General features: G+C 35.6%; 1 long non-coding RNA gene across 12 annotated transcripts; it reads right to left on the bottom strand.

Moving 5' to 3' along the window:
- On the bottom strand, window positions 1–24833 carry LOC149774229 (uncharacterized). 12 transcript variants are annotated; one of them, XR_016416935.1, is made up of 11 exons: window positions 24453–24833; window positions 23804–23930; window positions 19323–19529; window positions 16087–16293; window positions 13377–13491; window positions 3008–3133; window positions 2572–2688; window positions 1524–1720; window positions 866–1023; window positions 564–670; window positions 1–111 (listed from the first exon to the last, which is right to left on the bottom strand). It is a non-coding gene; the product is annotated as an uncharacterized LOC149774229 (long non-coding RNA). The 12 variants fall into 12 exon arrangements; XR_016416934.1 differs by having other exon boundaries at window positions 19460–19529; XR_016416931.1 differs by having other exon boundaries at window positions 23809–23930.
- Window positions 24834–25429: the final 596 nt, after the last annotated feature.

Raw genomic sequence — 25429 nt, 5'->3', positions numbered from 1 at the left:
TATTTTAATATGACTTTAATGTTTATTTTCTAGATTTAATTAAGATTATGAATCAGAATCAGTCTCCAACTCCACTGTAAAGTTTATCTATTACTTCTTCTGCTCAGGCACCTGCAAATTAAAACAAAATTGTAATGCTTAAATAAAGTCATATCTTCTCAGCACTAGTTGCATATGCAGAAGTCATGTTAATCAGCATCATAAAAATGTATGAAATTTTCTTCACTGCACTTGTGCTTCCCTTACTATCGTTACGCCATGATACAAGATAACTTCGCACTTACTTATCATTTCTGGCAAGTGGATGGTGCAATCACTTTGCACAAAGATGAATTTATTTCATCCAAATATTTCATGTGAATAAAAATTCCAAATGGAGGCACTTGTCCGATCAGACAAGATATATGCATATTGTAGTTAGCTGGACTCTAGCTTTGATAGTCCTGGGCAATAGGATAAGCTGATTTTGTTATCAGTTTAGAAATGCATCCGCTTTGCAAATGCTATGCTTTAAAAGACAAAACTGAATCCAATATTGATGAAATAAGAGTCATTTGGATTACCTTGTTTTTTATCATTCTGCGTTGGTTGGGTGCATATTTGAGGGTCTCTGATATGGTCTCTTCCATTCCATTTGCCTTTGCTTTGCCATTAGTTTTCAGGCAGGCTTCTGCAAGAGTAATACAATGTTTTAAAAAAGTTTCACAACAAAGGATGCATTGCATTTTTCTAAATGCCAGCAATAATCAATGGAATATTTTTAAAACATGTACTTTGAAATGTGGTCTCAAGTTACTTTATCAATTCATTTAAAAATCTCTGGCAAGTCACATGAAAAACACAATTTAAATCAAGCCATACTTACTTATCAAAACCTAACATATCACAAGCTCTTGAAATGCTTTTTTCCCTTTACGTCCCTTTGGACTATACTCTGGCCAGTCTTTTTGTTTTAAGCTTTTTCATCATCCTGCAGACACTATCCCCAATTGTAAACCTGCCAAGAGAGCTCAAGTAGCATATCTGAAAATAATAATAATAATAATATTACTATTTTTTGATTTTGATATTATTATTAGTAGTAGTATTTCATGATCGATGTGACAAAATATGCTTGTATATAGTTATTTTTTGCCATGGTTTTGCAAGCAAATTTAATTTCTCTAACTTGAACAAAATTTGATAACTTTAACTATGCAACACAATGTACTAATAGCAATTATAAACCAAATTAACCACCGTGAATCTATTAACTTCATAAATGACATTCACTCAAGGATTGAATTAAAGTAGCCACATAATATGTAATAGTGTATATGTAGTAAAATACCTGTTACATGTTCATCTCTAAACATGTTTTGGCCTACATCCGTAAGACAAAACAGCCGACCACTACATGTTCACCCCACCCCCAAAAATAATTATACAGGCACTGCAGAACTTGCATAACGCATATTGAGGTTCACAACAGCAAATAAAGGTTATAACAGTTTTTTTAAATAGAAAATAAAGCCCCAATTTACCATCTTCTTGGAGAGTTTGGGATTCTCCTCCAACCTCTGGCAAAGGCCCTCTAGTTCCTCCACTGAATCACATGGCATTGCAAGAATTTCTTCTCTATATTCTGTGTCTGGGCCTTGTGTATGAACTTGGAGGGCCAGCTGCTCCAACAAATTCTCAATATTTGTGTCCAGTTTCATAAGTACATTGAACTGGAAATCTGTAACAGATTTGTGATGAAATTAGTTTTGAAAGATCAAGATCATTATTATAAACTCCTTAAAAAGATCTGTACAGTGAACATGGGTTTAACAATGAAATATATTTATGGAATGAAATACATGGTTTTTGTACAGTTTATATAAAACTTTTCCCATAATCCTTTATTTTTTTATTCCCTGGATATGTTGTTTCCCTGCTGGTGTCTGTAAAGTCTGCATTCAATGTAGATGGTTTAGGCGTCTGACTTACACAAGACAATGGTATACATCAGAAAGAAAAATAAAAAAAAAACAATGGAATGATGAACAGTCGACACATCAATGAAAAACAATTCATTGTTTATTTGCACAAATAAGTCTTGAACAGTATGTTTTATGACCTATAATTTAATTAATTAACATCTCACAATGTTCTGAAATAACAGTATCTAAGCTACAAGAGCTTGTGCTTTCATGTCATAATCTTCCATTTTGCAAACAAATTTTGATGTTGAATCAATGTATATGACCTTAGCATTGAACACTAACATTCAAAATGTCTACAAGATGACAAGACTATTATCAACTGAAGTGACAACAAACCAATGAGTTTTACGTGCATTGAACATAAGCATTTTTAAATGCTACAAAATGTGTTTTTAGTGTATGGCCACAAATTACCCAACATGTTGTCAAACATAAAACAGTTCTACTACCTTAGATGAGAATTAAATTCATAAATACAGTGTATAATTGACCTACTCGTATTTAGAGAGCTGTAAATGAAATAAGAGATTATATAAAAGTCAACACCTGTAGTATTTGTTTCATTATTCTATAATGTACATTTTTTTCCATCCTCAATACTTACTACTTGCAGAGGAACTGGCAGAGAGAAATCTTTATATTCTCCACTCCAGAGTGGATGGGGATGGTGATGGTGTTGTCCTTCTGGATGCAGCTAAGAGTATAACGATTATCACTACTCCTTAATTGCAGTAAAAAAGAAACAAAGAAATCAGACTGGATTTTTTGGCATGTAAACAAAATGCATACTGGTTGCAATGACCACTGTATATAAAGCAGTGATACAATATATCACAAAATGCATTCTTTTTTAACAAAACATCTAATCTCATATATACAGCATCATGAGTAAGTAAGTACTCTTAAACACATCTTATTAAACAGACAGAAAAATGATGAAATTTATACATACTTTTGATAAAGAATTTCCAATTGTGGCATGGTATAAAAGCAATTGATAAAAAATAAAAAAGAGACCAGACAAACTAAATAGAACATACCAGCAGGATAAGAGGAAATCTTGGAGTCTGCAAAATACTCTCCATTTCAGGAGGTTTTGGATGAGATGGCTGACCAGAAAGGTTTCCACTTGAGATTTTCATCTTTTTTCAGTTCTTCATTCTCATCTGAAATGTCAATGAGAACTTGTAAATACTGTATGAGTCCTTGAATACACTGACTCCTTGTGACATACAGGGTTTGCAGAACAATCGCTAGCAATATTCACCACTTTTAAATCCAGCTGGTGAATTTTCACCATGAAATGCATCCGAATGCAGTGAATAATCCTGGATTAAAGACAAAATAGTGTACAGAAATGTGCAATAAATTAGTCAAGCTCCAGACAAAACAAAGATATGATTTATCTCTGATTCATAATGACTTTTCTTGTGCTACACATTTTACCAATGCAAATTACATTGAATTTTGTAAATTAAATGGTACAATTAAGATATGTATGTCAAAAGATTAGTAATCTTCAGCTTTCCAATTAATGCTAAACACAAGTATCAAGTCATGTATTTAGTCTCTCACCACCAATAAATGCATTTTTAAGTAATCATCCTAGAGTGCACCAAAGTCATGTGAACTTGATCCAATTCCAACATTACTGCTGCTTGAGTGCTTAGATCCAGTATTGCCTTCACTAACTGATGATATTAATACCTCTATCTCATCAGCATAATTTCCATCATTTTTCAAAACTCCCATTGTAAAACCTCTGCTGAAGAAACTAACACTACACCATAAGGATTTAAAGAACTACTGCCCGGTTTCTAATCTCCAATTCATATAAAAAATCTTACAAAAGGTTGTTCAATCCCAGCTTGCATCTTGTCTGAATTCAAACAGTCTTTTTAGCAATGTACAATCTGCATATCGTATTGCCACAGGACACAAATTGTGTCTGCAAATAGATTACACTCCAGCCCAGTTGATCTATGTTGTGGTGTTGCACAGGGGTCTGTTCTTGGACCTGTTCTCTACACTCTATACACTCAGCTGCTCTCAAGTGTCATAGATCATCATCCAGTGTCCCACCAATTGTACACTGATGACACCCAAATATACAAATCTAGCCACCCAACTGAAGTTGATGCTACCATCCAAGGTGTAGAGATGTGCATTTCTGATGTGAAATCATGGATGACTTGTAACAAGCTGCAGATGAATGATGATAAAACTGAGGCCATTCTGATTACAACACAAAGACTTTCTCATTCACATCCTTTACCTCACACAATAAATATCAGCAACACCAACATTAAATTCACACAATCAGTACAAAACCTAGGTGTTACTCTGGACAGTACTCTCACATTGCACCAACATGTCATGAACATATGCAAGGCTGCATATCTTGAGCTGAGATGCATCAGCTCCATTCTCAGATATCTTTCAGTTGATGCCACTAAAACACTTGTGTGTTCATTACTACTTTCAAGACTAGACTATGGTAACTCAATTCTGTCTGGTTCATCTTAATATCTACTGCAGAGACTTCAAAAAGTTCAAAACATAGCTGCTTGGATCATACTTAGAGTAGCACAATCAGAGCACACCTCCCCGCTGCTCTGTACCCAACACTGGCTATCCATTCGATCCAGAATCAAACACAACATTAGTTCTCTGTGCTACGTTTCACTGACAGACTCTAGTCCAACATACCTATCCGACCTCACCTATGTGTACACACAAGCAAGATACTTACACTCCTCTTCCGACAATCATATACTCATTATTCTCACTATGAAAACAGAGTCACATGGACAGCATTCTTTTGCATACCAGGGCCCAGCAACATGGAATGAATTGCCCACTGAACTTAGATACAAAGACGCAGTGATCCCATTCAATAGTGCTCTCAAAACTACTTATTCTGACTGCAAAAACAAACTTAATTACTTAATAATGTTAACTACCTTAAATATTCTCAGCATGTTTTTTATGTTTTCTAATTTCATGGTGTTTGTTTTTGTAATCATATCATTGTGTATGTTTTTATGTTGTCTAATGTTGCAAAGCGCTTAGAGCTAAAGATTAGGCGCTATACAAAGTCCTCATTATTATTATTATTATATTTAGCTTGGATGAATATTTTTTAAATCAGTGGCCATAACTAAAACAATGGGATTTTGTTTTATGATCATAAAAGTATGTTGGACACCATCCATGATGTACAATGCTGTCTGACATTTCTATGCACCTAAGGTTTCCATCTCAAATATTAAAGCAAAATGCATACCAAATTTGACAGATTGACGAAAATAAAAAAAAGCAATGCTTACCATTTGAAAAGAGGCAATTGTCACTAGAATATTCTATTCAAAATGATATTAATTTTGGACACAGGGGATACCACCCCCATGTTTTCCTGACTCGTGATATGTCGGCCTATTCTGTGCACAGCTTTAAAAGATGTAATGTTTATCCATCGAGCTATAGAAATGAAATACATTTACTGTAGACTGTTTCTGTCAGCAGTTAAGTTGAGTAATTAGGTCAGGTTTATAGCTAGTTTACAAAATTCAATGTAGAATGCCAATAAATGACAAGATATATTTTTGCAAACTAAAGTGATCTTGAAAAAAGATTAGTAAAGTTTAACATTTTATACAAAATAAGCTATTATGTGGAAAAGAAACAACAATGAAATAGGATGCAATGTGTTTACGTCTAGTTTTGGAAGGTACCGTCTCTAAGGTACCGTCATAATTGTACCGTAGTTTAATGGGTGGAAAGGCCATTGGAAGGTAAGGGCAGTGCGGAGACCATCGAGTATGTTCCAGAATAGCTGAATCTTTGTAGATACATTGATCCATTCGTAACTTCAGTCCGCAAGCGAAACACTGTACTTCGTATCCCAATCCTGACTCAGGTCCGAAGTAGACAAATCCTGTTCTAGCTAAAACATACGAAGAAGGTAATCCTTCCCTATCCGTAGGCCATTTTTGAAACATGTCCAATCGACGGGCACAATCACAATAGTCAGGTAAGAAGACTGGAAAATGGTAGGGTTTGAACTTGGAGTTCTCGCTGGATTTCTCACTCGATTCTTGCTGTGGCGAAGTCATCCTTCTGGTGGGTGGCTATCCTCTTACAACCAATGTTTTATACCGACATGTCCATACGGCAAAGTAAAGTGGGTGGGAAGCCGCACTCGCTTCTGCTACACGATTTGATAGACTTTTTCCAAGGGTCGACTGACGATGTGGTGTGTGGGTAAACGTACAATCTTGTTGGGTTGATAGGTGGTCACTTTCTCTAGACTGCAAGGCTTCTTTCAATACGCCAAAGTTGACCACTCGACTGGTACGATAATTCAGAGTAAGTCCTTTCACTTTACACTTCGTGTGCACTTCTTGTTTGTCCCAGTATTCGTAGCCGTAATGTTTGGGACCACCATTGACGAAACTTAGAATCTTGTCATCGGGGTACTCGTCTGTCCAGGCTCCTAAACGGTCTCCTTCGATGTCAGGGTGCTGTTGACTCGAGTGATCGATATAAATGCAACTGTCCATGTCAAAGTACAAGACACGTTCCCCTAACAGTTCTAAAGCTTCGTACAATTTTAAGCGAGCATGAGCTGTCATGTAAGCTGCAATGATGACATTTCCAAAGGGGTCATCTTCTACAAAGTTCAGATCTTCTTCGTATTTCACCAAGATCAAATCCTCACGAACGACGTCCACGTGATTCATGAATTTGGCTTTGTCGTGAATCATCTGAAAGTAGCGGGAAGGTTCGGTCAAATACTCCGTCTTGGGTAAACACGGTCATTGTGCCATTTTACCCCACAGGCAATTTAACATCACTTTGGCAAACGATCGCCTGCCTTCGTTTTTCTCAATGTGATCTAAAGTAATGCCTTCTTGTGCCCAGAATTTCTCTCTGAATGTCTTTTGGTCTTTGGGAGTGTGACACCAGGACAGATAGCCACTGGCTTCTTGCTTCAGTTTCAAAAAGGCATCCACGTAGTCTGCGAAAATGCCTTTCTGCATGGGGTCACCCTTGTGGAATTATTGTGTCTTGGGAAAGTGGCAAATTTCGTACACTTCTAACAGTTGGTATCCCATGTTCAGAGCTGTGAACAATTCTACGCTGACCCATGTCCCCGTCAAGGCCCGTTCTTCCTGGGTGTGATGACAAGGTTGATCTTGGTTGCACGTTTCAGCACAAGTACGGCACAAAGGAAACATAAGTTTGCCTTGGCAATGGCGAGGTAAGACGGGATGGTATAGGTTCGTGGGAGGCAAAATTTGCACTTGATCAAGCCTTCGTAGTGTCGAATGTTTTTTAGGTCGATGTGTTCGGTGAACAATTGTAAGTGCCCTCAGGAAAGCAACAATATTTGCACACTTAGGGATACAGTGAACACACGTCCAAGTATTTGATTTCTTCTCCTTTCTCTTCATCAGCTTGGTACAGCAAACAGGTGGCATTGGTCCTTCCTCCGTACAAACTATCCCTCGGGTTCAGGGGGTCCATGAACTGGTAACTTTCCATGAGGCGTTTAAACTCGGGATCGGTGTTCAAACGGTGATCGTATTTGTGTTCCCACATTTCCACCACTTGGTATCCTTCCTGTTCTAACTTTAGGCGTTGCTGACAAATGGCCTGGTACAAGTCTTCCATGGTTCGTTGTAAGAACTGATTTTTAGTGCCGCGGTCAGGGTAACAGACGGGACATCCGTGAAATAAGCAACCGTTAAACTCGTACATGATCTTGGGGTTTTCTAAGTCCCAGCCATCGACCGAATGCATTCCAATGATCTTTTCGCCCTGTCCATTGCGGGCATGCTGAATCCATTTGTCTTCCTTGTCGCACAAGTAATGCAACCAGCATGGGGCTTTGACCGAATATTGACGTTTGACATAGTTGGTCGTTTGAGGACTGATGACAGCCACAGTGTTTTCAAGCATGAATCGTTGTCGGTAGACTAAGGAACATGCTTTGGCAATGGTGCAAGCTTCTTTCAAAGGATCAACCCCTCCGTGTTCCATGAACAGTTCTCGAAATTTTCCACAGCATCGCCGTAAAATGTCCACGTCGGAATGACGATACTTTAGCATTTCTTCCTGAAAGTCGAAAGGGTCGGAGGCGTGAGCCTGGTACCAAGCGTAGAAAGTTTCTCGTTCGGTACGCATGTTGTCAGGGTCGTAATAGTGAGCCTGAGGCAAATGGGGTAGAACGGCGTGTTGATTGGCTTCTGTATTGAAAAAGTGTGGAAAGTACCCTTTAGCCATTTCTGTCATTCCAAACATTTTAGGCATTCGACTCAAAGGCATGGCTAAGTAGCTCATCGAATCTTTAAACTGCACTTGTCCCACTTGCAAGAAAATGATTTTGGCTCCGTTCAAAGTGACTTTAGGACGCTCGGTGCCACGTTCCGTATAGCATCTCAAAAGAAACTGTCCATCGTATCCGGAGAAATTATGAGCCATCACCGTGGCATGGTGATGACATTCTCCATAATAATGTTCGATGTCCTCTTGGCTCCACGTCTTGTCGATGGGGTCTAAGACCCATTGTGTGAAATCGGCTAGTGTGTTCGGTCCTTGAAAGATTTTTTCACGCCCTCCAGGAATCTTACTGCAGTGAGGGCAATAACTCAAGATAGGTTCTTGAATCACTTCTCGCACACTCGATGAGCCACGCAGAAATTAGGAATGTGAATACCGGTCTCTTGCATGCATTCGAAATCGAAAAAGATGAAATTGCCTTTCTTCTTCTTGTGACCATCCTCTTTCTCTGGTTGGGATTGGTATTTTTGCATGTAGCATTGGTGTTCCAAGTCCACGATGCAGTGACAAATGTAACATTTTTTCTTTCCTGAACATACGTGTGCCTTGGTACTGTTGATACATAGACCTTGTCCACACATTGGGCACAATCTCAGGAGTTTACAAGCACATTTCTTCTGTGAACCTTGCATCTTCAGATGTTGTTGGTAACAGGCAGGGCTGACAAATGTGTGCAGACAAGCAGGACAATGCACTGGTTCTTGTCCTTCGCTCAGACAGGGTTGAGAGGCCAAACATCCTGAGCATTTCGATCCACAATGTTTGTGTTGCTCTCGATTATTATAACCATCATAAGTCACATTTCTCACAGTAATATTTGTATCCCAGGAATCCAGTGATAGTGGTAATGGTATCGAAATGGTCATCGTGATGATAGAGGTGAATGTATTTTCCATCCTTAAAGTATTTCCCTCGAAACAACAGAGACCCGCGCACTTCTTGAGGGTGCACTTTCAAGGTGTATCGTGGAGCTAGGGCATCTTGCAATTTTTGCATCTCAGGAATGCCACAGGATGTGTCTTTGGACAGGCATGCTTGTTGTAACAGAAGTTCTGCTTCATTTCGTTGTTTGGCTCGGTTCGATTTTCGAATGTTCTCCCAGGCTCTTTTCCATTCTACCGTGTCGTTCTTGTCGGCATAGGTTCATCCCACCACGATGGCTCAGGCTAAACACATGTGGTCTTGAAAATTGTTAATTTGGACAAGACTTGTTTTGGTAATGCGAAGGTTGTTGACCAATAAGGTCTTTCTGCATTGTCCGGTCCCTTGAGGAGGAGAGACGTGGGTCATGTCCAGTGTGGCTTTTCCATCGGTGATGTCAAACTGGTCATTAGATTGTTGCACGTGTTAAATCTTGTCCATGACTTTGGAAGTGGTCAATTCTGCAGGGCTGCTAAACTCGATCCAAACAGGGGATTTCAAGCCGTCATGTTGTATGGAAAGTCTCAAGCGATCATCTTCTTTGGGTTGACATTGTCGCTTGAGTGTGGTGAGCAAAGAATCCCACATGTCGGTGATGAACCCTTCTGCTTTCTCTAACAGTACTTCAGACTTGAAATCTTTAAACTTCACTGTGTATTTGTAAGCCGTAGTTCTAAATTTTCTAGAGGGACGCTTTTCCGTCTCTCGAATGTCATAGTACTATTCAGGGTTGACTAAGGGTGGTAAACTTTGTTTAGAGGGTTTGGATTCTGGTTCACTCATGTCCTCTTCAAAATCACTGGCAGGAATTTGTGCCAAGACTTCAGCCCTGGTACGAGGCGATAGATCACGTTTCTGCCTCTTACTTTCTTCTTCTTTCTTCTCAAATGAATTGGATCATTTCATCTCGATAGCAAAAAGTCAAATGACTAAAGTTTAAACACCATGAACTAATTTATAGTCATAGCAGACCAGCGTATATAAAGGGTATGTGTCTTGTCCTTTCACTATTCATTTCACTCTCAAACTGAGCACAACGATGGAAGAGACTACCAAGATCGAACGTTTCATCAGAGCTTTGCGAGGGGTCATTAGAAAATTCTCTTCAGACCAACCGAGGGACTACTCTCCTTCCTTTCAAGATAAAAGTCAAGATACTTGCTATATCTGTCAGAAGAAAGGGCATTGGTCTTCAGAGTGTCCAGACCGTCAAAAAAGAAAAAAAAGGGGTTAGAAGAGATAAAAGTCAAGATACCTGTTATTATTGTCAAGAAAAAGGACATTGGTCACCAGACTGCCCAAAAAAGAAACAAGAGGAGTAAGAAGAAGAGAGGGATTCTTCAGAGGAAGAGGAAGAAGAAGAGGAAGAAAACAGACAGGTGAAGAAAAAGAAACAGAAGAAGAAAAGAAGGGAAGAAAGTGAGGAGGAAGAGGAGGAAAAGACTATGACGGTGAAGAAATAAAAAAAACAGAGAGTGAACAATGAGACAGAATAAGTCTATGAACTTTTTAAAGTGCTCTGTTGTGAATTGTGAATTGTAAATATTTATAAAAGAATAAATTAATTATAAAAGGTAAGTGTCTTTGGGTTTTGATTTTAAAATAAGAACCTACACTCACGCACACTCATACACAGACAGGTACTATTGGGTAAAATGAGTTTTTTTAGTTATTGGCAATTGAAAGTCTATCTCTTTTCGAGAGACGTGGATGGCCCTGAAAAGGGTCTTTTTTGGTGTAAGGGGTGAGTTTAAACAATCAACTTTAACTGTCTTAAGCCCTTGCCACGGCCAAGGCCTAATTCTGGACTGCGTACTGTTGAGGATGATTTCGTTGAAATCACTAAGGGTGGTGCGGTAGGCGTAGTCACAGGGTTGGAGTGTTTAGCTTGGGAAGGTCGTATTCTCTTCAGCCGTAATAAAGAAGTCTGATACATTTGTTTCAGACTTCTTAACTCCGCTAAAATGTCTAACAGTACCGTGACCGTTTGATTTTGACACCCTTGTTTCTTTGCTGCTGCTTCTTCTTCTTGTTGTTTTTTTCTTACCTCTTCTTCTTGCTGCTGTTGCTGTAGGAGAAAAGTTTGTTCCGCTTCCTTTTGCTGTTGTATAAATTTCTCCAATTCTTCTTTCTGTCTCTGTCTAAAATTTTCCATGTGCGGTAATGAAGGAGAAGGTGACGAAGGTTCAGGAACAAATTCTTGCAAGGTAAAAAAATCCACACAATCCCAATTCACCTCTTCTGAAAGTAAGTCTGGGTCCCTTGGGTAGTCTCCACCATCAGTGCACCCCAATTGATCGTTTTCTGAGTTTCCGTCATGTTGAAAAACTGTCGCTTAGATTGACTGCGCACAGGCGCTAGCGAATCTATATAGACTATGTGACGTCACAGACTGCTCTCTTCGGATTGGACGTGAGCTGACTGAATTTTGTAACGCGTGTTTGGATTGGTCAACAAACTCAATCCGTGTCAATCCTTCCTCTCCCTATAAATAAGTACAGTTCACTGCATTCCTTCACCTGTTACTCAGCACCCCAACATGTGGACCGACGTACAATCTTCAACGCTTGTGTCTTCGATGATGTTCCGGACGGACATACCAATGTATGTCCGATCCAACTGGACAGTTATCCACAGGACAGACACCAGCCTGTGGATGCAAAGAATCTTATGTGGAGCATCAAGGATGCCTCAAAAGAGTCTTAATCTATGGTCCTGCAGTCAGGCGCAGCCTAAGGTCAAGAAGAAGATGTCACAGATGCCCTTTATGTTAAGGGTATATTAACATAAAACCAAAGGCCCTTTTCAGGGCCATTCCTATCTCTCGAAAAGATCTTGACTTTCAATTGCCTACAACTTTTTTTATTTTTTTGTTTAAAAAAATAATAAAAAAATAGAGACCCCTCCCTGTTTCAATTTTCGCCTGTTCCATTTTCATAGACCCATCAGGTCGGGACCTTATTAAAATAGGGTCCCGACCCTGTTCCATTTCCCCTAGTCCCAAAACAGTCCCACGATTTATTCCCCATGTTCAATTTCCCTTGTCCCTAGAGTGAATAGTTTTTTTTCTTTCTCCCATGTTAAATTCCCCTTGTCCCTAGAATGGATAGTTTTTTTTTCTCCCATGTTAAATTACATAGTCCCCAGAGTGGATATACCCTTTTTAACATGGAAGTTCCCTAGTCCCTAGACCGTCCCTATTCACTACTACCATTGTCATTGCCAGCCTGAAACCCAATTTAATGCCATTTGTATAAATTCATTTCAAATAAATAATTGAAGTGTAAAGTCAAGCAAGTATTCTGTTTGCAGATTTTACATTTTAGATATTGTAGTAAAGTCATATTTTCTCTTGTTTATTAAACTTTATTGCAACTGGTTCCAAAATAGTAAATCTTATTTAATGTTCATTCACCAGAATAGGTATTAATACAATCCCGAATTAACTGTATGGTACTAAAATATACCCTGATCTTGTGTGAGATTGTAATATACAGAACTATACCTCAAGACAACAATAATATATTGAATTTATATTATATCAAGACTGTCATGGTTATGAACTCCAACTTTATTCAGGTTTTTTCATAATAAATGATCATCTTGTGCTACGGTTGAAAAGAAATCAAAGTTCAGTTTAACTCCATTCTCTCCACATTTGTCAGTTGTTAAGAGGCATACTCATCCTCAGTGTTATAGTAAAATGTAATCTTATTTGGATCAATCTTGGTGGTGTAATATATGAATGGAGAAAGAATATTATCATCCAGATTAAAATGTTTTATTCAGACTCTACTAAAATTTTTAGTTGGATATGGGTTATGGAGCCTGATGTGTACGAACAAAGCAATGTGTACCATGACCTTTTTAATTTAATATTTTAAACTCCTGCAGAAGAAAGAGATTTTTTAGATCCATTAAACTGTATTAACAAACACATTTCTTCAGTATGATTTTCCTTTACTTAGCATTGACAAAACTCATCTTTTAAAGTTGTTGTTTTTTTGTGTTTGGTTTGGCCTTTTATGGTAAACCAACACAAGTAAGTTATTTAGTGCCAAGGCACTTTAAGTATAGTGCCTTGCCCAAGGACACACCATGGTAGCTAACCCAGGTTGGTCTGATGGTAGAATTTGAACCTACCTTATTTCACAGGTCCAGAAAGCTAACCACTGAGCCACTACAGCTCCCCATCTTATAGTGGAATGCTGGTATACTTTATGATCAAGAAGGATGGGTTGGGGTATGCATGTTGCATCTGAAAAAAGTGATGGAATTTTTGTTTACATAATATTTTAGTCATACAATATGAATCATTTTCTATAGATTCAAGATGTATCAGATCAAGTTAAGAAAAATCATATATTCTGTGTCCTGGGAATGTACTAAAATTCACTGTTATAGTTTGATTTTTTGGTAGTAAGCTTACTTGGTATTTTTTTCTTTTTAACTTGAATACCTAATTTGTTAACATCCTATTCTAAATCTTCATAGTTCTGTCTATTAAGTGACAACTGTTGATACATGTAGGTAAGTTTCTGTTTATATCTTTTGATTTTTGTGATTCTGGAAGTTGCAGTATTTGTTGTTGTATTATTAACCATTTCAGTAATTTAATGAATGCAGAGTATACTGCTCTATAAATGAAATTTAAGGGAAAATAATGTAAAAGTATGTTTCACTGCAAATATAAATTGTTTAAAATAATATATCATTTATCATATGACTATTCAATTGTGGTAACTAGTATTCCATCCAATATCTATATATTAAAATATGTCTTTTCACACAGCTGGTGATCATTTAGATACAAGTCCAATTGAACATAATCAAATTATCAATGCAGGTGTTTTTATTAGTAGTAGTATTGCAAGTATAAGTGTTAGTATTAAGATTTCATATACAGGTATGATAAGTGTATCATAATGTTCAAATGATGCTCCTTGTTACAACATAAAATATGTTCATTGAAACAAATGGTTCACTGGTAAATTGGCAGCAAAGGTCTTCACTGAATTATGTTGCATAAACTATTTTACAATAAAACATATATGATGCATCTCAATTATGATGAATGTGACAAGGAGGATTACTAATAATGCAATTTAAGTTATCTTCATAACATAAGTTCTAGCAGATGTGTAATTTTTATGTGGTTCATCATCAGTTTGAAACTGGTCTATGATTTCTGGATCTGGACATATCTGGTCCCCTGCTGTTGTGCTGCTATGGTCTTTACAGTTCATTAGGATATCAGTTACACTTGGTTTACATTTAGAACCCCATGGGATAGAATGCCCAGTTTGAAACTGAGAGAATGGTTAATTATCCATAATATAACTCCTGCAGTTATTATTAGGTTTGATATCAAGGTCTTTCTTTAAAAGCTTTTCAACTCAGGTTCTGTTCTACCATACAGATAAATAAAGTCAAATTCAAGGCTTTCAGATTTGTCCAGTTTGTTTCATGTGTTGCGGCAGACAGACTGTATATTGCCACTGTACCATATAAATATCAGTGCTTAGTCTGCTCTCAGTTGCTGTGGTTTGATTAGTTACAAGTGTCATCACATGTGACTAATTATTGACCAATGTAATGAAACTTGTATAATTAGAAGGCTGGACATAGTACACAATTAATTTTACTATATGTTCTCTACATTTGTTTCTCAGTACTGACCTTTCCACTGTGTGACAATCAATGCAAATCATATGTTAATCTAAAATACCTTCAAAGATGACTTCACGGTGAAGTTCTTGTCAAAGGTTGACGTGCTCTTTTTTTAGATCATTGACTGTCAACATAACAGCATGTAACCAGAACACGTATTTCACTTCCGGATCATCACCAAGGCCTTATTACTCACTGTGCACTGTCGCCAAAATACATACAGACAACAACACCCTGAGCTCATATTATCAAGAATAAACCGTTACCTTTAAATCCCTACCAAAAATGCATAAATAAAACTCTTCTATCACCACCAAAATGAGAGAGGATAAAATGTTCTAAAAATAGACTAGAACTACATTCGTGGGTACTGAACTGGAAGTATTAATTGTGATGTAATTCCTGACAGGCTCCATGTTTTACGCCAATTTTAGTCAAACTTTTATATTTGCATGCTATACCTATTTCAACTTTATACATGAAGTCTTTTTGAATTTCCTTGCAAGGAAAACATGTGACACCTGTCAGAAAGTATGTAGTGCTGGTGTTCCACAGGGTGCAAGTTCTGGTCCAAGTGCTCTTGAGAAACCAAAACTAAATTTGCTATATCTTCCTTAATTATAGGAATTTTTCAATGCAGTAAAAACCTAATTGTGATACAAGATAAGCCCTGTCTGAAAATATGTTTGAAAGTTACAAATGTTGATAAATTCAGTTTTAATGGCAAATTAAATAAACATTTAAATTTTAAAAACTAAATTTTATTGAAAACTTAAATTTTCATACAAGTTTTAAAACACAGTTTGACAAATTTTAGACAGAAAAGTTGACTAATGAATGATATTTAAAACAAATGGTAGTTTGGGTCTGTATAACTGATAACATTTTCCACAGGGGTAGTGAAGCATCATAGCTCATAGTGATTTTGGCAGCAAACCGCAATATGCCTGTCCAGATGCATATAGGTGTACACACTAAAGAAACACTGACAGGTGCTATGTTCCACATTTATTGTGTCAGGTACTTAGGCAGTTGTTTCCATAACTAATAGCACATTCAGATTTAAAGTTCTAATGGGACCACTACCATGTTTTATAGCAAAAATGCATTCCATTTCAATGTCGATAACAACAAAAGGTGGCAATGGGATAGGAAAATAGTTTCTAGGGAGGTTCTACTTTACTGAAAAATGGTGCTGATCTCTCTCATGAAAACCTAAGCCATGTCTTTGAGGTGCCATATATCAGTGTGGTGATATGAACTAATCTTGGTCACTTATGGCAGTACACTGCACATGCCCTTATGAAACCATGCTATTACCACCAGACTACTCAGGAGAGCTTCCAAGCTGATCCAACTCTAACACTTTGTTCCAGATACCAGGCTAGACCTGAAAAGATACAATATGTTTCACTTAATTCTAGAAAACAGTAAGATCTATGTAAATGAAGTTAAAATGTGTTAGATATGGTGATTTCAAATTAACATTAAGGTTGCAAGCATGGGGGAAAATATTAAACTTGACAGAGTGACACTCAGAAATGTGAAGCAATGGCCATGTATTAAAGTGTTAAATTCATCCTAAAAGTATATGAGGTTTCTAGAAGCACATTTAGCCATTTACAAGTTAAATAACTAATCAGGTAGACTATGTATCATAAAGTTTAAGGCATTGTTGGGGTGGTGAGGTTTGATCATTGGTGTAAACATTATTACATACCAGTATACAGGAAAGTCAAGTGACAATGTAGTAAATTAGAATGTGTTACTATAAGCATTCTTATTCATGAGGTAAATAACAATTTTGGATATTGCAAGTGAATACAGCCAAATGTGGTCATACAAATCAACTATAAGCACCAATAAATCCTATATCATCAGCTAAATGTGAAATTCTCATCCCCAAAACTTGTAAACAAGGATGGAAATTTGCATATGTGGGACATATACAATGTACTTGTTAAGATCAAATGTGCAAACATAATTCAAATGATCTATTTGAACATTTATATGGTATTTTAAGAGTGTTGGTTACCAATTATTAAGCTCATTGATTGAGTGGAATCAGATATCAGCTGATGTTTCAATACCGCACTCTGTCAAAGTACTAAATTGAAATATGTTACCATACATAGGCATATTCATGATGAAAATAACATTTTGGGATATTTTCAGTGTACATAGCCATAAATGTGCTTTACAGGTTCACTATAGGTACAATGTCAGCCTATATGATGTACTGAATGTGAACTTTTGATCCCAAACATTCTAAAATGGATGGATATTTGTACATGTGGGATATGTAACCATGTACAAAGTTAAATTCAAATAATTTGTTTGAATGCTTCTTATGTAATCTTTAGAGTGTCAGTTAACAAATAGTATTAGTAATTAATAATGCATAAAGCAAGATGGATCATTAGAATTCCCATAACATCATATAGGCCACAATGCCGCACTACACCAATAATATCTTAACCTAACTGAACAATGAAATGGAATGCATTTTGTATTCAACTTACATCATTTTGCTTTTTTCTTACATTCAAGGGTAAATATACCTGGGGGAAGCATATTTTATCCCTTTGACCAGTATTTCATTCTCAGACAGCTTAAAATGATTTAGTACAGAACTTGAGTAGGTTCTAGTATAAAGTTTTCATCGCTGTCCTCTCACTAAATACCTTATAACTATGTTTATAAAGAATTACTGAAGGCTATACAAGCAGATGTTTGTTACTCAGGAAGTGACCCCATCATAAACACATAAATTAACTGATTGGACCCCTAATAAATAGTCTGAATGGCCAATACAAATTATAATTTTGTCTTGATGTATTTTTAATGAAGGTCTCATTTTGACTACAAAGATATTTTCTCTGACAAAATGTGACAAAAATCCAACATTGGAGCTTTTATATGGTGTAGGAATACATACATGCTGACAACATTTAATATGATTCCCAAAAATAGTATATATGTGCATTTTAGGGGTTTTTTAATTATTTTTTTAAAATTTTTTTTAAATTTTATTAAAATTTTTAAAATAAAAATTAATTTTTTACTTTTAATTTCATTTTTATATTTTAAAAGTCAATATACATGACATATTAAAATTTCATGTGTCTATCATTAATAATAAAGATTTTATACCAATTTAAACTTTGCTCCAATACTGCCCTGACAGGACATAGTACACAATTAATTTTACTATATGTTCTCTACATTTGTTTCTCAGTACTGACCTTTCCACTGTGTGACAATCAATGCAAATCATATGTTAATCTAAAATACCTTCAAAGATGACTTCACGGTGAAGTTCTTGTCAAAGGTTGACGTGCTCTTTTTTTAGATCATTGACTGTCAACATAACAGCATGTAACCAGAACACGTATTTCACTTCCGGATCATCACCAAGGCCTTATTACTCACTGTGCACTGTCGCCAAAATACATACAGACAACAACACCCTGAGCTCATATTATCAAGAATAAACAGTTACCTTTAAATCCCTACCAAAAATGCATAAATAAAACTCTTCTATCACCACCAAAATGAGAGAGGAAAAAATGTTCTAAAAATAGACTAGAACTACATTCGTGGGTACTGAACTGGAAGTATTAATTGTGATGTAATTCCTGACAGGCTCCATGTTTTACGCCAATTTTAGTCAAACTTTTATATTTGCATGCTATACCTATTTCAACTTTATACATGAAGTCTTTTTGAATTTCCTTGCAAGGAAAACATGTGACACCTGTCAGAAAGTATGTAGTGCTGGTGTTCCACAGGGTGCAAGTTCTGGTCCAAGTGCTCTTGAGAAACCAAAACTAAATTTGCTATATCTTCCTTAATTATAGGAATTTTTCAATGCAGTAAAAACCTAATTGTGATACAAGATAAGCCCTGTCTGAAAATATGTTTGAAAGTTACAAATGTTGATAAATTCAGTTTTAATGGCAAATTAAATAAACATTTAAATTTTAAAAACTAAATTTTATTGAAAACTTAAATTTTCATACAAGTTTTAAAACACAGTTTGACAAATTTTAGACAGAAAAGTTGACTAATGAATGATATTTAAAACAAATGGTAGTTTGGGTCTGTATAACTGATAACATTTTCCACAGGGGTAGTGAAGCATCATAGCTCATAGTGATTTTGGCAGCACACCGCAATATGCCTGTCCAGATGCATATAGGTGTACACACTAAAGAAACACTGACAGGTGCTATGTTCCACATTTATTGTGTCAGGTACTTAGGCAGTTGTTTCCATAACTAATAGCACATTCAGATTTAAAGTTCTAATGGGACCACTACCATGTTTTATAGCAAAAATGCATTCCATTTCAATGTCGATAACAACAAAAGGTGGCAATGGGATAGGAAAATAGTTTCTAGGGAGGTTCTACTTTACTGAAAAATGGTGCTAATCTCTCTCATGAAAACCTAAGCCATGTCTTTGAGGTGCCATATATCAGTGTGGTGATATGAACTAATCTTGGTCACTTATGGCAGTACACTGCACATGCCCTTATGAAACCATGCTATTACCACCAGACTACTCAGGAGAGCTTCCAAGCTGATCCAACTCTAACACTTTGTTCCAGATACCAGGCTAGACCTGAAAAGATACAATATGTTTCACTTAATTCTAGAAAACAGTAAGATCTATGTAAATGAAGTTAAAATGTGTTAGATATGGTGATTTCAAATTAACATTAAGGTTGCAAGCATGGGGGAAAATATTAAACTTGACAGAGTGACACTCAGAAATGTGAAGCAATGGCCATGTATTAAAGTGTTAAATTCATCCTAAAAGTATATGAGGTTTCTAGAAGCACATTTAGCCATTTACAAGTTAAATAACTAATCAGGTAGACTATGTATCATAAAGTTTAAGGCATTGTTGGGGTTGCGAGGTTTGATCATTGGTGTAAACATTATTACATACCAGTATACAGGAAAGTCAAGTGACAATGTAGTAAATTAGAATGTGTTACTATAAGCATTCTTATTCATGAGGTAAATAACAATTTTGGATATTGCAAGTGAATACAGCCAAATGTGGTCATACAAATCAACTATAAGCACCAATAAATCCTATATCATCAGCTAAATGTGAAATTCTCATCCCCAAAACTTGTAAACAAGGATGGAAATTTGCATATGTGGGACATATACAATGTACTTGTTAAGATCAAATGTGCAAACATAATTCAAATGATCTATTTGAACATTTATATGGTATTTTAAGAGTGTTGGTTACCAATTATTAAGCTCATTGATTGAGTGGAATCAGATATCAGCTGATGTTTCAATACCGCACTCTGTCAAAGTACTAAATTGAAATATGTTACCATACATAGGCATATTCATGATGAAAATAACATTTTGGGATATTTTCAGTGTACATAGCCATAAATGTGCTTTACAGGTTCACTATAGGTACAATGTCAGCCTATATGATGTACTGAATGTGAACTTTTGATCCCAAACATTCTAAAATGGATGGATATTTGTACATGTGGGATATGTAACCATGTACAAAGTTAAATTCAAATAATTTGTTTGAATGCTTCTTATGTAATCTTTAGAGTGTCAGTTAACAAATAGTATTAGTAATTAATAATGCATAAAGCAAGATGGATCATTAGAATTCCCATAACATCATATAGGCCACAATGCCGCACTACACCAATAATATCTTAACCTAACTGAACAATGAAATGGAATGCATTTTGTATTCAACTTACATCATTTTGCTTTTTTCTTACATTCAAGGGTAAATATACCTGGGGGAAGCATATTTTATCCCTTTGACCAGTATTTCATTCTCAGACAGCTTAAAATGATTTAGTACAGAACTTGAGTAGGTTCTAGTATAAAGTTTTCATCGCTGTCCTCTCACTAAATACCTTATAACTATGTTTATAAAGAATTACTGAAGGCTATACAAGCAGATGTTTGTTACTCAGGAAGTGACCCCATCATAAACACATAAATTAACTGATTGGACCCCTAATAAATAGTCTGAATGGCCAATACAAATTATAATTTTGTCTTGATGTATTTTTAATGAAGGTCTCATTTTGACTACAAAGATATTTTCTCTGACAAAATGTGACAAAAATCCAACATTGGAGCTTTTATATGGTGTAGGAATACATACATGCTGACAACATTTAATATGATTCCCAAAAATAGTATATATGTGCATTTTAGGGGTTTTTTAATTATTTTTTTTAAATTTTTTTTAAATTTTATTAAAATTTTTAAAATAAAAAATAATTTTTTACTTTTAATTTCATTTTTATATTTTAAAAGTCAATATACATGACATATTAAAATTTCATGTGTCTATCATTAATAATAAAGATTTTATACCAATTTAAACTTTGCTCCAATACTGCCCTGACAGGACATAGTACACAATTAATTTTACTATATGTTCTCTACATTTGTTTCTCAGTACTGACCTTTCCACTGTGTGACAATCAATGCAAATCATATGTTAATCTAAAATACCTTCAAAGATGACTTCACGGTGAAGTTCTTGTCAAAGGTTGACGTGCTCTTTTTTTAGATCATTGACTGTCAACATAACAGCATGTAACCAGAACACGTATTTCACTTCCGGATCATCACCAAGGCCTTATTACTCACTGTGCACTGTCGCCAAAATACATACAGACAACAACACCCTGAGCTCATATTATCAAGAATAAACAGTTACCTTTAAATCCCTACCAAAAATGCATAAATAAAACTCTTCTATCACCACCAAAATGAGAGAGGACAAAATGTTCTAAAAATAGACTAGAACTACATTCGTGGGTACTGAACTGGAAGTATTGATTGTGATGTAATTCCTGGCTGTATTTAAAAACTCTAAAGATCTTAAATGTGTGCTAGAGGGTAGGGTTAGCAGTTATACTCCCAATTATGTTTGTGATGAGCAAAAGCAGCTGCACAAATTTGAGCTTTTAGTTTGGTTCTGGTAGGGTCAAAGGATGCAGGTACATTTTACATTCATTTTTTACTAGAAATAGCTATTTTCAATATTTTTCTGTGACAAGGCAACTAAAAGAATCAGTATGTGCCTTATGCATGAATAAAGTTCACTAGTACTATAACAAATCAGCATACTTTTCATCACCCCTCTACCATCAAGATTTTTTTATATTTACCTCTGTAGCAGACACAAATAAAAGTCGGGAGCTCATTTGCAGACTAAGTTACGCATATGATCTCCAATGCTCATCTAACTGTGAGAGGCAGTCACCAACAAGCCAACCTATTTCCATGCCTAACTCAAAGTAAATCTGAACCACATTATAGATTTAGCTTACGTGTAAATTTATAAATGCTAGGCTTGTGATAATTAGGTTCATGCCTTCTACCTTAAAAATTAGAGGGATGTCAAAATACGAAACTATCCAGTGAGACCTATGATGTTAATTTTAATCCCTATGGGATTTGTGACATAAAAAACCCAAATGCTTTATGTATTAAAAGGTAACTAATGGGGGCAGGATCTGCAGTGAATCAATGGTTAGTATGCTAGACTCCTGATAAAAATGTTTGTGTTAAAATCCTGTCATCAAGTCAACCAGGTTACCTACTGCAATGTACCCTTGCCTTACTCCAATTCCCTCAGTACTCAGTAAACAACTAGTGTTGCTGTACATAACAAAACCAGTCCATATTGATTTTACATATTTTACTAAATCCTGACAAAAATAATTCTCTAAATAAAGAATGATTAATATGTGATGGTCTCGCATGTAATCAAACTCTTCCAAGCTTTTAATGACATGAACCGATTTATCAATGTTTATCAAATTTGCATGAAAAACTATTTCTTATTTGTCATCAAATATGTTCAATGTTTTGATCATATAAGCATTTCTCCTACATTATATCAAAATAATCTTTTTGTCAGAAATAGAGCCCTTATAGTATTTGCAAGGTCAACCAATCAGATGCAGAATTTGAGTTTAATATGAACGAATATTTTTTTTACAAAACTGCTCTTTTGCTATATCTTGATGAGATAAATCTATTCACCAAGTCTGATAAAATTAATGAGAAATAGTTTTAAGAGCAGTAGCAAGAATGGCTAGTGAGATGTAGAACCACCACATTATATGCATAGATTTTGCTTATAGCCTCAGACATACAAGCAAATAATTAAACAAGTCAGATCTAAATTGGATCATAAACACTGTTGTGTAAATCATAAGAAACTCTGCCAATCAGATGCAAGGTCACTTCACTACCATACCTTTATCACACTCATAATAAGCATCATTGTGAAACTTGACTATATAAGCCCAATGGCCAAGCATGATCAAACTTGAATCAGCAGTAGTGGTTATAACCTCATGTATTTGTATGCATCTTCACTTCTTCAATCTAGATCTCATTTATATAAGCATGTATTCTAAGTTTAGTTAAAACTGCACTACATGTATAAATATTGCATGCGGTGGTAACATACTCAGACGAAAGATCACCTTATTATTATTAATGGTTAACACTCATCAAACTTCAAGGACAACTTAATGATTTTAGCCTATATTGTGGAAGTATGGCTTTTAGGCTGGTTAAAAAACTCAGCTAATCTTATACATGATCACATGTATATACTTGGATTTTGCTCATTATTAGATTTATCCAAGATGTTGATTTAAGCCCAAAACCAAGTTGTATATAAACAAATTGATCAGAACTATGGACTCCAAAGTAGCTAATTTCTTACTGTTGAAAGACAGAAGGGGATGTGAAATAAATAACACACTCTGGACCATTACATAAACCCACTTAGCCTTTTGACCAGTTGAGATAAAATATCAACAATATGTTAAATAAGATTGATAAATTATGTTTTCTCACATTACCTCTAGCCCTTTTCAACATGGATGGTATTTTTCTTCCACATATATCAGCTCGTAATTAGTGGCCCTTTCCCATCACGAATGTTGTAGGTGAAACTCTCAGAATTACGCTTTTTAATTTATATCTGTAGAAGAAAAAAAACTATTGGTCTGCATATATCAATGTCACCATTTCTGTATTAGATTAAAATACCATATGTGTGTGTGTGTGTGTGTGTATGTGTGTGTGTGTGTGTTAATTTTAGAATTTAAGCAAACTTGTCTCCATGTGTTTATTTTAAAACTGATGATGATAACACATAACAGGTTCAATGGATAAAATGTTATTTCTTACTTCTTACAACTGCTCATTATATCTGAATTTACATTCAATGTTTGTTTTAATTAACATATTTGGGATAATGGGCAAATTATTTATTTTGTAGTTTATCATTATATCATTTACCAGTCTTTTATCATTCAAATATGTAAAATATAGTACCATTATACTGACTTCATATTCTATATGATATCCCAGCAATACATATTAAGCAGATAAGTGCAAATAAAAATGTTCAGAATGTAAAATTTAATCCAAGCTCAAAGAAGATCAGCAAAAGATAATATCCAACAAATTACCAAACAAAAAGCGAAGTTAACGCAGTTACCTTTATTATGATGTCTCCAACACCAACGGTACTGTACAGCTACGTCTTCTGAGTTTTACCGTCATCTTGTCTTTCAAACCAGAATTAATTTCTTGAGCTCTTACAAAATGAAGAAACTTTTAAATACTATAATTTAAGCAGCTTCTTTACATGCCATCAGATAAATTATGGCACAGTGTTATGTCTGTCAGCAAAACGCAACTTCACATTTGGACGGCGCGCTGTGTGGGCATCGCCGACACAGCAACTGACATGAATTCTCTATTAGCAGACAATGATTCGGAATAAATCCTTCGCAAATCTAACATTCTCGATTTTTCATAGTTCCACTTTTCATTGTTGCATCTGTTTGATTGTACAATTGCTAATGATGTTCAATGAATCACCTTCAATTCATCTGCTGTCTGAAATCCCGGTTCAGTTGGTATTTTCTTCCGCGCATGATGCCGTGTAAATAAAAGATACGGTCGACATTCAAAGTGGTTTAGGTTAATTTATTAGTTTTCTTTATTAAGGTCATTTGCAGAAAGTGTTTCGCTAGGGTGAGAAAAAAAAAATATAACAAAAAGAAAACTTTCTTTTCCAACGTTAATACTGTATATATTTCAATTTGTGATTGATGCTATAAATAAACAAAAATGATAATAAAGCATTTTAGCCCGCGGCTTCGGCACGGCACTCGTTTTTGGAGGGTTTTTTAAAATGTTGTTAGTGTTGTTTTGGGGTTGTTTTTTGTGTGTGTACCACACTAAAAAACATACCAGGTATTAGGCCTAACGTAGGAAAAGAAATTATCCTCTATTTATTACTATTCTTACTGTCAAATGACGCAAAAGTGATCAAATTGCTATTAAGATTTTGTTTTGTATAACACTTACCGCTCGTTTTCCTCGAGATAAAGCAGCCACTTCAAAATGATTATAAAATCTGTGACAGATGAAAAACGTGGTTTAAATAATTAGTAATCGCCTGCCTTA

The sequence above is a fragment of the Sinohyriopsis cumingii genome, unplaced genomic scaffold (genome assembly GCF_028554795.1).
Source record: "Sinohyriopsis cumingii isolate HCF-2022 unplaced genomic scaffold, ASM2855479v2 utg000365l, whole genome shotgun sequence".
In the NCBI taxonomy this organism is placed as follows: Eukaryota; Metazoa; Mollusca; class Bivalvia; order Unionida; family Unionidae; genus Sinohyriopsis; species Sinohyriopsis cumingii.
Note: the sequence above shows the minus strand (reverse complement) of the source record. Positions and strands in the feature narration are given on the sequence as shown.